The following is a 13,091-nucleotide window of genomic DNA, read 5'->3' on the forward strand; positions in this document are numbered from 1 at the left end:
ATATTGAGGGGCTTTGAACAGAGAGGTCCCGCCGGCTGCAGTGCAGAGAAGGCGGTAGGAGCCGGAGGATGTGATGATGGTAAGCAGGCATTCTGGGTGTCTCAGAGATGCAGGCGACTTGGACTAGGGTGTTAGCACCCAAAATGGAGACAAGGGGCCTGATTCAGGGGGTATTTAGGAGATGAAATTGACAGGACAAATCTAAGGCAGAGGGAAGCCCCAAGGAGGACTCTGAGATGTTGGATTTGTAGAGCTGGAGAGATGGAGGGAGGGAATACCAGTTTGGGGCCACTTCATTAAGAGAGATATTTTTCTCTGTATGAACTAATGGAGGCCACACTGAAGACTGCTAATATCCTAACAGAGAGGCAGCCAGGTACTATGTGCCTCGGTTGGACATTTACAACACCACCTATAAAATAGTCTTCCTCCTGAAAAATTAAATTTGGTTAAGCTTCTAGACTTTAAATGTCCAGGAGACCTTTTTGCAATGATGGACGAGTTGTATAATCTGTACTGATACAGCAGCAATAGCCTCATATGGCTGCTGAGCCCCTGACATTTTATTTTATTTCATTAATTTGTGACTAGTGGCTACTATATTGGACAATGTAGCTCTAGATCAAACTACCGATTTACAGGAAATATGGAGGAAATAAACTGTACCATGGGCATACAACCAGCAAAATCCAGGCAGGAGAAATTCTCCAGGACCAAAACAAAAAGCAGTTTCTTCCACAAATAAATTGCAGGGGTTAAAAATGAGAGAGGTAAAGGGGGATGCCATAGATGAAAGGATACTTAAAAGACAGATTAACCAATCACAATGTGTGGGTCTTGTCTAGATCTAATTCAAACCAAAAAAATTATAGATAAAAATAGGACATTCACTAACTAATTAAAAATCTGAACATCACCTGTATAAATTGATGATATTAAGGAAATATGAATTAATCCCTTTTTTGTGTGATCATGACCTTGTGGTTGTGTTTACTAAAAGTTCTTATGTCAAACAGATACATACTGAAATGTTTATGGATGATGTAAAATGATGTGTCATATTTGCTTTAAAATAATAAGGGAGGGGAGACGGATGACAGTGGAAATAAGACAGAATTGGGCAGGCATTCATGGCCAGGGGTTGGGGTGGGTTCATGCAGGTTCGGGAGACCATTCCATATTTTGCATATGTTAGAACTTCCCCATAATTATAAAATTAAAAATTAAATTAAGCAAAACTAACCTGCCCCCAAAATAAAAAATATTTTAGGCATAATCTTGCTAGACCATGTGGGTCCCCTATAGATGCGCCATCATAATATCCCTGTCCCACCCCTGGCAGCAACAGGACAGCATTGAGGGATAGCTCTTCTCGCCAACCTGCCAACTCCTTTTCAGTCTTGTGAAGGCAAAATAAAACTTAATAGAAGACTCTCTTTTCTTTTGACCCGCTAAAAATCAGTCCCCAAAGGAGAATCATTCTTCACTGTTTCCAAAATTATGATACTTTTCTCCAGGATTGTTTCTAACTCCGTCTAAAAGCTTCTTGACTTTCAGTTTCATCTTCTCCCTATTCCCTCCCCTAACCCCCTGAGCTGGACTTCCAGGGACTGAACCATTTTATCTTCCCAAGCAGTGCCGCCCTCTCTTGCCTCTTGCATGTGCCATCTGCGTGTCTGGAACACCCTGCAAAGGCAGGGAGAGGGTCACATGCAGAACACAAGCATGAGATTAAACAAATGTAGTGAACAGTGTTACAAAAATGAGATTGCATCCCATGTAGCTTAATGAGGGACATCCTTCACAGACTGTCACCCTTTCTCTGCAGTGATCCCTTGGCCGTGTGTCTGTAAGTACTAATTAGGATGCTGACTAATACTCGTTCACAGAGGCCAAATATTAGTGACTCAAACAAGACGAGAGCTTGTTGATTTACCCCTTAACAGGAGGCGTTCAGGGAAGGTGGTTTTCTCTGCTCCACGATTTGATCCAGGTAGATTACCTACCAGGTGTGAAGTTCACTTTAGTAAAAGCTTTTCTACAGTCCTGCATTAAGGGGAGACACCTGTCTGGGCACCAGCCGTTTCTGCTCACCGCCAGATCTCATGATCTAGCATATGACAATCACATCCTGGCAAACCTCCTCGCCTGGGATATGCTGTGCTTTGCACATAATCAAGACTCAATAAATATTAGTTTAGTTGGTTTAAATATATGTGTGTATATATGTTGAAATGTATTTATGCGGAGATCCCTGCCAAAACAGCAGATGGGGAACTGTGTAATACACATAAGAATGTAAAACAAGGGAAGAGCAACAGAAAACCACTCCATTGTTAGAGTAATTCTACCTCCAATTAAACTTGGAAAATAAACTGTCCACATCCCAAGAGGATGTCATCAGGGTTTCCATTTGCAGTCATCAGGAACTAGTTCTCACACACTCTCCCCATTCTCTTCCTAACTCTCTGACCATCCTTTTTATTACTTTTATATAAATTTATCCATTTTATTTATTTATTTTTGGCTGCGTTGGGTCTTCGTTGCTGCGCGCGGGCTCTCGAGTTGCGGCAAGCGGGGGCTACTCTTCGTTGCAGTGCACGGGCTTCTCATTGCGGTGACTTCTCTCGTTGCGGAGCACAGGCTCTAGAGTGCAGGCTCAGTAGTTGTGGTGCACGGGCTTAGCTGCTCTGCAGCATATGGGATCTTCCCGGACCAGGGCTCGAACCCGTGTCCCCTGCATTGGCAGGCAGATTCTTAACCACTGCACCACCAGGGAAGCCCTGACCATCCTTTTTAAATCTTCATTGTTAACCTTCTTCATCTGCCTGTTTCTCCAATGCTGACGTTCCTGAGGTTCCAGTCCTAACCTCTTGCCTCCTCCCCACACATGCTCTTCCTGGTAGGTTCAGCCAATCCTGTGGCCTTGGTTGCCATCTATGTACCTATATCTCCCCAATACATATCACAAACCCAGATCATTCCCCCAGAGCTCCCATCCTGAACACCCAACTGCCCATGGTCAACTCCACCTGTGGGAGGTTCCCTCCCTGGGTATACCTGTTTCACTTTAACCGCTTTTAACCCCTGGCCCCTCATTATCTCCTCCACAGCCTCTTGTTTCTGGGGTTCCCTGGTACTTACAAGACAGCTCAAGCTCTCCTGCCTTCTGGGTGTCCATTTGGCTCGTAGGAAACTCATATACCTTGGCACCAGAAAGGCTGCTCTACTCTGCTCCCAACCCCACTGAAATAGGTGGAGAGGCTGGATGGGTTCCATTAGCACATGTTCAACAAGGGAAGGGGATTCCAGGCTCATCACCAGGCAGCCCCCCTCCCAGCTCTACGAGCACCTCCACTTTGGTTTGGGGACCCAATGCCCCACATTCCACGTGGTGCTACAGAAAGGGGTCAGGTACTGCAGCTCACCTGGTAATGACAGCATTCACCGGGCCACCTACCAGATGGGAGACTTTGGGCAAGTTACTTCCCATCTCTGTGCCTCGGTTTCCCTAAGCTTGAGATGGGGACCATAAGAGCAACTACCGTGTGGGGCTGTAGTGAGACTGAATGAGTTAGTATTTGTAAAGCATTTAGAGTGATGCCTGGCACGTAGTAAGCACTTCACTTAGCACTTCATTTAAGTCAACGAACAACAAAAAAATGCAAGCAGGAATTTTTGTTGAATAAACAAAAGAATGAATAAATGAAAGAATGAAGGCAGCCCAGCAGACCTGGATTCTAATCTCAGCCCTGCCATGGATGTGCCATGTGGTCTAAACCGTTGACACTTAACAGTGTAGTCTGTGGACCAGGAGCTTCCCTGGAAGCAGAATCTCAGGCCACAGTCCAGACCTACTGATGAGAATCTGCATTCTAGCAAGATTTCCAGGCGATTCACATACACGGTGAAGACGGATGGAGAGAGCAGCCCTCATGCCCAACGTTGCTCCTCATCCTGCCTCACTTCTCCGTGCTACAGAAGAGCAGCGTAGATCTGTGCATTCCTCCAGGAGGACCCTTCCAGGTTGGCAAGGCTTTGGGCTGCATAAGCTGAGACCACCACAAGCCTTCACCTGTCACCCCAGTGGAGGGTTTCAAAGAGCTCAGTCTGCTTGGAACAGACACAGCCCTAAGCTGGCGCATGGCTAGCTCTCTTTGGGAGTCTGATCACATATGGTCCATGGAGAATCGGTTCTTCTCTGGGTACAAAGTCTGGGAGTGAAGGGGGCCAACCCTCTGGTGCATCAGTCTCCTAACTGGTCCTCAAGTCTTTCAGTCCATTCTCCAGACTGACGTCAGGGTCAACCTTCTGCAACAAATCTGACTGTTGACCCTGCTCCTCCTCCCCTTCCAGTGACTCCCCATTGCCCTCAAGATCAAGTTCAAAGCCCTTAGCTTAGCCCACCAGCTCCTTCACAGCTTGACTCCAACCCACCTCTGCAGCCTCTGTCCCTCTACAGCCTCCCTGACACATTTCAGGCCAGCTACATGGGGCCATTTGCTCTTTCAGGGCTGTGGACTTCCAAGGAAGGATAGGATATGAACAGCAGAGAAGAGTGGAGATGTTCCAGGCTGGACAAAGGTGGCAGAGGCATGAGTTTGGAATACGGTGGGTGTATTCAGGGCCCAACACTTTGGATGTGCTGTACTCATTGGCCGGAATGCCCTTTCTTCTCTATTTCCAACTGATAAGCTTGGCCACATCCCTAAGATCCAGCCCTGCTGTACTCACCTCTCTAAAGCTCTTCTTAATCCATCCAGGTAAAGATGAAGTCTCCCTCCTCTGTGACCAGGAGCATTTTGTGAACAGGTCCATACCACCTGATGTATGGCAGTGTCCTTTACGTACATGTGGCTGTTTCTTCACTAGACTATTGAGGCAGAGACTGTAGCCCCAGATTCTAGCCTAGTACTTTGCATGTTGTGGGTGCTCAGTGTTTGCTGATATGGAGAATGGCTCCATCACTTCCTTTCCTTCTACTGAATAATTCAGTATGCCCCAGTAGACGGGGTTGACTCAAAGGATGACTCAAGGACAAATGGAATATCTAAGAGGCTAGGGCCTAAGGGTCATATAGACCAACATTGTTATAGTACAGATAAGGGGAAAAGAGCCCAGAGATGTTAAGCAACTTACCCACTGTCACGCAGGTAGTTTATAATTCAAACCCAATTCTGCTCTCAGGATTTTTCCTTTTTCTTTTCAACATTTCAAATCTATTCTAAAAAATTACATATACTCATGGTTTTAAAAAGTTAAATACTCCAAAAGCGTGTCTAGTAAAATCAAATTCTTGCTCCTTTCCCTGATCCTCAGGCTCTCAGTTGCCAATCAGCAGTTCATTGCTATGCTAATATTTGTATATATTTGCACACACACACACATATATATACACATATATCAGACTTTCTGTTAATATAGATGCCCATATATGAGATTCACCAACTTTTACTTACACTCACAGTAACAAATATAGACCACAATTTTTCAAACTATGGATAATGATGCATTAAAATGTTATAAAATCAATTGATCAGGTCAGCATAGGTGTGATCTTGTTTGTTTTGTTTACTGAAAAAGAATGAAATGGGATGGAACAGAGGCTAGGACATCTAATAATGGAAAGATGAAGTATTGTTCCATGACACTTCTGTTTCAGTTTTTTTTTTTAATCAAGCCTGTGGAGGTATAATTTGCATATTATAAAAATTCACTTTTTAAGTGTAAAATTTGATATGTTTTACCAAATGCATTCAGTCATGTGACCACATCACAATCAAGATATAGGGCATTTCCACCACCCCAGAAAGTACCCTGATGTTTCTCTAAAATCAATCTCTTCCCCCATCTTCAGCCCTGGCAACCACTGATTTGCCTTCAGTCAGGAGAATTTTGCTTGTTTCCACATTAAACAGTTTGTGTTCTTATATATATTTGTAAACTCCACGATGGCAGAGATCTTTTTTTTTATCTGTTTTACTCACTGCTGTCTCTTCAATGCCTATTTCAGTGTCTGAAAATGTGGTGGTTACTCAATAAATATTTGTTGAAAGAAAATGAATGAAAGAACAAACCAATGAATGAATGAACGAACCAGTTTGTGATGTAAAATATAGTTCTTACAGTGAGTTATGCTTAAAAAAGTTTGGAAGTCCCGGCTGTAGACGATGCCATAGAGTCCGTACATTTGGAAACTTGTTCCATGTCATTTTAGAGCTGTCACATTGCTTCTAAAGGCTGCAGAGTATTTCACTATAAGAGTACATGGTACTTCTCTAACTGGTCCTCTGTTGATATACACAGCAGTTATTTCCAATCTTTTTCTACTAATAATATCCTTATACATATGTCACTAAGCAAATGTGTGTATGTATGTGTAGGATAAGCTCTGGAACGTGATATTGCTAGGTCAAGGGTTAGTTCGGTTTTTATTTTGCAAGACATGGCTAAATGGTCTTGCAAAGAGGTTTTCCTGTGTTGCACTCCCCCAGCAATGCTGCAGAGTGCTGGTGTCTCACCCTAAATGTGTGAGCAAACGTCTTTTTTATTTTGCCAGCTTAATAGGTAAATAGGGCACCTTGTAGGAGTTTTAGTTTGCATTTTTTTTAGCAGTGAGAGTAAGCCCCCTTTCTTGTGTTTAAAGGCCGCTGTTATCTATTTTTCTATGAACTTGGAACTCTCTGCTCAAGCCCTTTGCCTTTTCCTTTTGGGTTGTTAGTCCTTTTTCTTTTTCATCTGTGGGAATTTATATAGGTATTAAGGAAATTAGCTCTCTGTCTGCGCCTCACATGTTGGAAACATTTTTTTTCAAGCAAGTGTGTTGTTCATCTTTTGGCTTTATAGTCATTTTTGCAAGGCAGAAAATTTTAATTTTATGATATCATATGTGTCAATCTTCTTTTCTTATATGGATTCTGGATTTTGTGTCATGTTTAAAAAGACAAAGTCCTTCCCCATTTGGATATTATTTAAATAAAATCTCCATGTTTTCTTTTAATACTTTTATGGTGAGGGGTTTTTTTCCATTTAAATCTTTGCTCCATCTGGAATTTATTTGGGTATGAGGATCTAAGAAGGAATCTAAACTTTGTTTAAGATGGTACCATTTGTCTAAACATAACACCATTTATTAAATAATCTCCTTTTCTCCCACTGATTTGAAATGTCCTCTTAATCATAAACTAAATTTCTATGAATATTTGGATCTATTTCTGTACTTTTCACACTGTTTTATTGGTCTGTCTATTCATGCACCATTACCAAACTGCTTAATTTATGTTAGCTTTAGAATATATTTTAATGTCTTTCAGGGTTAGACTACCTTTTATTTTTTAGAATTTGATTATTCTCATCTATTTCTTTTTCCACATAAACTTTAATATGTTTAATTCCAGAAAAAAAATCCTATTTTTCAACTGGGATTATGTTAAATTTAAATATTAATCTAGAGACAGTTGGCAAATGTGTAGTATGCAGCTTCCTCTCTTACAGATATTTTTCCATTTATTCGCATGTTTGTGTATGTTCTTTAGTAGCATCTTCAAATTTTATTTATTGACATCTTACACATAACCTGATAACTATATTCCTGGATATGTAATCTGTTTGTAGCTATTCAAAATGGACTTCTTTCTTCCATTACATTTTCCTGTCTGTTTCTTATTTTGGAAGGTACTGACTTTTTTACCCAGACACCTTACTGAATTCTATTGTTGGCAATGTTTTCTAATAGAATATCCTGGGTGCTGTGAGTATAAAATCATATCTACAAGTAATGTCAACCTCCTCTTTAATGTTTACTGGTCTTATTTCTTTCTCCTTTCTGATCACATCAGCTATGCCTTGGGACTACTGTCTGGCAGTGACAGAGATCATGGACTTATGTTCCTAGGTAATGGGCCTGCTTCTGGGGTTTCATGGTTAAGCATGTGTTGCATGTGTGTCCTCACTCCTCCACAATGTCCTGTGTGTGCCCCCATTGTCTTTACAGCTGGGACTGAGGCAAGGGTGGCCCTAGGGAACAGAGGGAGAACAGAACTGATGCAGAAAATGAGCAAAGTAGGTAGAGTCCGTGTCTCCAGCCCGGGGACCCACAGAGACGCCTCTGTCTCCTCTCTCCTCCACTTCCAAACTCTCAGACGGCCCCCTCCCCACACCGTGGCTCCCCACGCCCCGTAACTCACCCCCCATCATGAAAGCTCACTGGAGCTCAGATTCTAGTCCCAGAGCCGGTGCTGTCCGCCTGAGCCTCAGTTTTCTCATCTGTAAGGTAAAACTCCTACTAACCTGCTCTGCCTACTTCCTAGGGTGGACATGAAAGCAGCAAGGCAACCCTGAGGAATTTAGGCAGCTGGTGGCCCTCCAGCCACACACATGGTCCTTGTGATGGTGACTTCAGCTCTCCAGCCAATGGAACCTGAATAGAGTTACGTGCATGGAGAGAGATGCTGCGGGACCGTTTCCTTTCAACTCTATCCTGGGCTTACACAACAGGCTCTGAGGGCCAGGGTGAATCTCCAGGCTCTGTAGTCCTGGCTCTCAGCTCCCAAGCAGAACCCTGCCCTTCCCAGGGAAGGATAATAAATGGCAATGGCATTGCCAACTGGCTCACTGGGACCTCCAAGGGCAGAACTGCTTTTTCTAGGTCATGCTGGTCAAGAAGAGCCTTGACAGCCATGAGGGAAGACTTGCTATGGCCAATGTCAACGTCTGTCTGCCTGTCACTGCCAATCGGGCAGCAAATGGGTCTCTGCAGGGCAAAGGATCAGTCCACTACAATTTAGGCAGCCACTTACAACCTCCAAAAACATTTTTCTTTTTTTTTCCAACAATAACTATAATAGATATTTATTTAAAGTAATACATTTGCAGCCCAGATAGTTCTACATTGTACATTTCAGGTTTAACCAACTTCATAAAACTACTTTAGGACAGCTGCATCCACAGATTTAGACTATATGATTATTTCTTTGCCCATTCTTCTCTCTCTTTTCTCTCCCAAATAACCTCTTTCAGATATGGTTCAAGGTAGAATGTATCCTCCTCATATTTTGTCCACTGCTCTTTAGGCAAGATCAGCTGCCTTATGGTCAGGTCCAGGGCTCTCTTAATGCGAAACACCCTGTCATTATAAAGGTTCTCAGGAAGCCTTCTTATGGCCTCTTTTACATCGTCATTCTTATATATTGCATCATCTTGCATTAAGCCCAGTTTATTGAACCCAGAAGCATCGAATACCCTCCAGCCACTTGCTTGATGCTGCCACGGCAGGCCTGCTCGCCATTTTGACCCAAGACAGAAGCATTGCCTGCTGAGTAAGTCCTAGCGCCAAAAGCATTTTTCAAAATACACTGACAAACAACCAATTGGGAAGGGAAAAAAAAGATGTCGACCACAATTGTGAGTGTAAAGAACGCGGTCCCAGAGCAAACTGATGAGGCAATCATTAAGATCATCAATGGGTAAGTGGATGATTTCCAGAAGAAACAGCCAGGAAACATATGAGTTCTTTTTTTTTTCTGCCTCCTTTTTACTTATTCATAGATTCTCAGCCTTCTGTGAAGAGCACGGATGTTACTTTGGCAATCACAAAATAATTATTTTATTAATCTAGACAGCTGTTTCAAAAAAAGCCTAAGGCTTCTCGCTTGCTGTCGTGTCCCGCAACAAAACAGCACCCGATGTGCACTTAAGCATCAGAAGCTGACAGACACTTGGCACATACGTTGGGAGCCACCCTGGGCACAGAGGGGAGGGCCAGTGAGTGGGAGCCCAGGAGAAGCAGAAGGCCCAGAACTGTGAAGGAAAACAATAGCGGTTATGGGTTCAGGGTCTACTGTCAGATGCCCTAGGTTTACCTACCGGCTCTGCTGCTTAGCAACTATGTGACCTTGACTGGCACACTCAGGCTTTAAGACTCATTACCTTGCCTGTAAATAATAGGGGGCAGGTGTACGCGCCTTTCAACCTCGTGAGAAGTCACTGAGGTGATGTATGGAAGGGAATCAGCACTGTGTCCTACACGTGGTGAACATTCAAAAAACGTACGATTTAATTTGTGCTGTTGCTATAACTGAAGAAGGCTTCCTTCTGGACTAGGAAAGAACACTATCAGATGGGACTTTAGTCCTCGTCTATAGGACTTACTGTGTGACCTTGGGCAAGTCACATCACTCCTGGGTCCCAGATGATCTCTGAAGCCTCTTCCAACCCGGCCATTCTGAATCTTGTTCTCAGACCATCGCTATTGGCCTGCTTTGGGTTCAGTGGGATCCCAGCCCACTTTCCTGGTCACTGCCCTCACCCAGATGGGATCCCATGGCACCTTGTGGAGATCCTGTAGTTCATAGCCGGAGACTCTGATGGTGGGAAGCTCGCCCATGGGTCGGCCCTCCCTTCCCCAAGAAAGCCGACTTCTTGTTTGGGCCTCTCTGCCATTTCCATGGAGACAAGAGACAGAGCAGGAGGGTATTGAAAAGTCCTTCCTTCAGGAAAAGGTTCCTCCCCTCCCCTGGGAGCCCACATTGCAGTGACGCACTTTCCTGCATCCCCTGAAACCGAAAGGATTTCCCATCCCACAGGCCTCTGGGCTATTCTGGGGAAAGGAAAGCAGGCCAGGGGGCCCCGTAGAGGTGACGCCCTGGGGAACCAGTCCAACCCAAGTGCAGCTCCGCCTGCGCCCTGGCAGCTTTCTTCTGATTGGCTGCCCATCCCTCCCCTCCTGCAGGGACCTGCTTGCTCTTTGGATATAAGAGGAATTTGCCACAATCCCCTGCTCTGGGAGCCAAACCCTCAAGCACCAGAGGACAAAACCTCACCAAGAAGGCCTGGAACAGATTGTCTCTTCTCTTAGCAGAGCTCAGACTACTAGTCTCACACATCCACCTGGACGAGACGGGACTCACACCTGTGACACCATTGCCAATGCTCCAGCCTCAGAAGCAGTGCCCACCTTAGGATGAGCCCATATCAGCAGGGTCATCTGATTGGATGCCCTTCCTGCTTCTCCCTCCTGGGCCCTCCCTAAGTGTGGCCCCCTCAGGTGCCCAGGGCCACTGTGTTCCCATCAGGGTGGCACAGGCGTTGGATTCTTTGCTTCAAATACCAGTTCTGCCACATACTACCTGGATGATGTTGGGCGAGTCATTTACTCATTTGAGTCTCTATTTTCTCATCTGTAAAATGGGGATAATAAAAACTACATCATAGAGTTTTACGTATTCAATGAATGTTTCCTCAGGGCTTACTCAAGGGCTAAGATTATTCCAGGTGCTAGAGATACAAAAGTGAGCCAAAATTACCCTAATTCTTGAGAATTAACAGAGACGACGCTTGAAAAGTATAATATCTTGCAGACTTCCATCTCTAGCTATGGTATTTTGTAACACACCAACCCTCCTTCAGAGAATAGCTTTAAAGTCTGAATTAAACTACAAAAAAAATCGTTTGAAAGCATTGGACAAGGATTCTCCACCTTTGATGTATGTAAGAGAGCTTGTTAAATCAGTTTCCTGGGCTTCATTCCCAGAGATTCTGACTCACTGGGTCAAGCTCAGGTGCATGAATTTGCTTTTCTAACAAGTTCACAGATGATGAAAATGCTGCTTATCCAAGGAGTGCTCTGAATTACATGGCCAGAGGAGAGCCACCGCGGTACCCAGGATTTGAGAGGTCAAGATGCTAGAGAGAGGGGAACACCCTGTGGTGAGCCTGACGTTCTAGACTGCTCTTTCCCTTGTGTTGTAGGAAAAATGTGGTGAGAGGACGGTCATGTCCCAGGTCTCGAGTCAGTCCCTGGGACGGGCCACCAAGTGAGGATCCCTGGCTCCACTCAGGAAAGAATTCAATAGGAAGCCAGAGTAAAGCGAAAGCAGGTGTATTTAGAGAGATACATACTCCATAGACAGAGTGTGGACCATCTCAGAAGGTGAGAGGCGGCCTCAGGGCATGGGGTCATCTCTTTGGAAAGTGAGTGTGGCTCTGGGAGATACACATTCCATGGAGACAATGTGGACCATCTCCAAAGGCAAGAGCAGCTGAGGGACGGGGGTGGTTAGTTTTTATGGGCTGGGTAATTTCATAGGCTAAGGAGTGGGAGGATTATTCCAACTATTTGGGGGAAGGGGCAGAGATTTCTAGGAACTGGGCCATGGCCTACTTTTTGGCTTTTTATGGTTGGCCTCAGAACTGTCACGTTGCCTGTGGGTGTGTTATTTAGCATATGCTAATGTATTACAATGAACGTATAATGAGGCTCAAGGTCCACTGGAAGTCAAATCTTCCACCACCTTGGGCCAAGTAGGTTCTAACCGGTTTTTGTGGTATCCTGTTCTTCTTAATGGTTGTGTCATTGTTTTAATGGTTGTGCCCTACCCCCTTCCCTCCTGTCTCATTGAGCATCTGCCAATTTTTTTTTTTTTATTGAAGTATAGGTGACTTACAATGTTGTGTTTAATTTCTGCTGTAAAGTGACTCAGTTATACATACATATTCTTTTTCATATTCTTTTCCATTATGGTTTATCACAGGATATTGAATATAGTTCCCTGTGCTATACAGTAGGACCTTATTGTGTATCCATATTATATGTAATAGTTTGTAACTGCTAATCCCAAACTCCCAATCTTCCTCTTCCCCACCCTCCCTCCCCCTTGGCAACCACAAGTCTGTTCTCTATATCTGTGAGTCTGTTATTATTTCATAGATATGTTCATTTGTGTCATATTTTAGATTCTACATATAAGTGATATCATATGGTATTTGACTTTCTCTTTCTTACTTCACTTAATATGATAATCTCTAGGTCTATCGCTGTTATTGCAAATGGCATTGTTTCATTCTTTTTTATGGCTAATATTCCATTGTATATATATAATATATATATATATATATATATTATATATATACCACATCTTCCTTATACATTTATCTGTCGATGGACATTTAGGTTGTTTCCATGTCTTGGCTATTGTAAATAGTGCTGCTATGAACATAGGGGTTGCATGTATCTTTTCAAATTATAGTTTTGTCTGGGTATATGCCCAGGAATGGGAGTGCTGGATCATATGGAAACTCTATTTTTAGTTTTT

At 43.7% G+C, this 13,091-nt stretch overlaps 1 pseudogene across 1 annotated transcript; it reads right to left on the reverse strand.

Moving 5' to 3' along the window:
- Positions 1 to 2,563: 2,563 nt before the first annotated feature.
- LOC309614572 (cytochrome b-c1 complex subunit 7 pseudogene) lies at positions 2,564 to 12,870 on the reverse strand (annotated as a pseudogene). Its single transcript has one exon. The product of its transcript is annotated as a cytochrome b-c1 complex subunit 7 pseudogene (transcript).
- Between the last annotated feature and the right edge of the window lie 221 nt (positions 12,871 to 13,091).

The sequence above is a fragment of the Balaenoptera borealis genome (genome assembly GCF_965194805.1).
Source record: "Balaenoptera borealis genome assembly, chromosome: 17".
NCBI classification, from domain to species: domain Eukaryota; kingdom Metazoa; phylum Chordata; class Mammalia; order Artiodactyla; family Balaenopteridae; genus Balaenoptera; species Balaenoptera borealis.